The 2,394-nt window shown below is 39.3% G+C and overlaps 1 pseudogene; it reads left to right on the top strand.

The window, feature by feature from the left end:
• The first annotated feature begins 1,770 nt into the window (after nucleotides 1-1,770).
• LOC132267787 (small nucleolar RNA R71) lies at nucleotides 1,771-1,869 on the top strand (annotated as a pseudogene).
• Nucleotides 1,870-2,394: the final 525 nt, after the last annotated feature.

Raw genomic sequence — 2,394 nt, 5'->3', positions numbered from 1 at the left:
ATTACTAAAAAAGGACGGCTAAGGATAACAAGAATTTTGCTCTTAGGATTTGGGACCGGTTCCATGCCAATGACAACGAAATCAACGGGAAAGAAGAATTTATCAATTTTAATCAAGACATCCTTAATGATAGCCCTAGGCTTTTTGATTGATCGGTCGGCAAATTGTAAATTTACCGACATCGGTTTCAAGTCTCCTAAGCCTAATTTGACATACACCGAGTATGGAAGAAGATTAACACTTGCTCCTAGGTCAAGGAGAGCCCGATTAATGATGTGATCACCAATGATGCATGAAGTGGTAGGTGAACCGGGGTCCTTAAACTTTGGAAGAGTGTTATGCTGCAAAATTGAGCTCACTTGCTCGGTTAAGACCACTTTTCTAGGTGCTTGGCTTTTATTCTTCTTCTTTTGGATGCACAAGTCTTTCAAGAATTTGGCATAAGCCGGAATTTGCTTGATTGCATCCAAAGCGAAAGATTAACTTTTACTTGCCTAAATATTTCCACGATTTCATTTGCTTTGGCCTTTTGCTTGTCATTTGAAATTGATCCTTTTAAGGCATCCGGAAATAGAGCTTTTGTCTCAAAAACCTTTTCAGAATTTTTCTTTGAAGTCTCTTCAACACAAGAAGTTTTCAAATAATTTTGTTTCAAATCACTTTTCAACAAATCACTTTCAAGATTACTTTTCAAAACTTTCTCATTTATATGGTCATGCACATGCAATGAAGGAAGAATAGGATATGAAACGGGACGGGTGTCAACTTGTGGTTGCACCGGTTCACTCTCTTCATTGGACATACCACTTGGTTGTCCACAACCTTTCCGCTTCTCAAGGTAGTCACCGCATTGATATGCTCTACTGTGTGACATTCCGATGAGGAATGAGTCTCCACAACGCATTATTGCTTTGGTGGGACATTCATAGGCATTTTTCCTTTCTCTCTTGCATTTAATGTGCTAGCTATTTGCCCTACTTAGGTTTCTAGCTTCGCAATGGATTGAGAATGATAATGAAGTAATTGTGTGTTTGCCTCTAAAGTGCCCAAAGTAGTTAAAACTTTCTCCTTAAAAGCGGGACTTCTAGCATTTCCTTGGGAATATGATTGATTGGGAAAATGAGAATTTGAGAATTGGTTTCCTTGTGATTGATACGATGATCTAAAACCTTGGGAACCTTGGCTTTGTAGTGGAGGTGGAATGTACTTCCCTTGAAAACCACATTGGGAAGGGTTTGAGCCATCCCCTTGGCTTTTCCAAGAGAAGTTCAGGTAATTTCTCCAACTAGGATTATAATGATTGCCATAAGGATTGTTCCCATGGTTAGCAAAAACAGCATTTGCTTGTTCATTATGCTCACTTTGCATATGTCCATGGGGACAATTGGAAGTAGAATGTAAAACACTTGAACAAGTCATACATATCTCATTAGATGCATGGTGAGAATGGTTAGGGAAGGAAGATACTTGATTTGCCGAGTTTTGGTTGATCAAAAATTGATCAAACCTTTGAGATAATGATTTATCTCGGCGGCAATTTCATTAGAGTGGTAGACTTGATGTAAGCTGACACTCTTCCTACCACTAGAATTTCTACCATTCTTTGAAGATAAAATTCGATGCAAAGAATTTTCACTCATGCTCTCATAAAGACGCCACACGTCATCCTCATGCCTATCAATGTAAGAGCCACCCATGGAAGCATCAACCATGCCCTTGTAATTATCCGATAAGTTCTCAAAAAAATATTGAACTAATTGTCATTTGGGCATGTCATGATGTGGACACTTCCTAAGCAATTCATTAAAGCGTTCCCATGCCTCATGAAATGTTTCCCCATCCCCGTGTGAAAATTCCCTAATTGAAGTTCTCATGGCATTGGTCTTAGAAACCGGATAGTACTTCTTCAAGAACTCTTGTTGTATTTATGCCCAAGAAGTTATTGAAAAAGGCCTAAGATTGTTAAACCAATATTTTGCCTTGTCTTTAAGGGTGAATGGAAAAAGTTTAAGCCTTAAGACCTCTTCCGGCATGTCCGTGTATCTTACGGTGGAACATACTTCAAGAAACTTATCCAAATGCTTGTAAGGTTCTTCACTTGGAAGTCTATGATAATTAGGAAGCATTTGAATGGTTTGTGGCTTGATTTCATAGTGGTGTGCTCTAAATGATGGCAATTGAATACATGTGGGTGCATTGTATTCATTAGGCACATAGTGATCTCTTAAAGCAAGGGGAGGATTAGCAATTGGAGGTGCAACATGGGCACCTTGAATGATGGGAGGTGGTGGAGCATAGATTAGCCTTGGCATTCCCAATGGGACTTGGTCTTGTTGTTGTGGTGGATGAACAAATGGCCTCGGCATGCCTAATGGTACTTGCATGTTATCATTA

This window comes from Cornus florida, unplaced genomic scaffold, assembly GCF_030987335.1.
Source record: "Cornus florida cultivar Cherokee Brave unplaced genomic scaffold, ASM3098733v1 CherokeeBrave_3.0.0_Hap2_Chr07, whole genome shotgun sequence".
Taxonomy (NCBI): Eukaryota; Viridiplantae; Streptophyta; class Magnoliopsida; order Cornales; family Cornaceae; genus Cornus; species Cornus florida.
The sequence above is the reverse complement of the archived record's forward strand: the minus strand, read 5'-3'. Positions and strand labels throughout refer to the sequence as shown.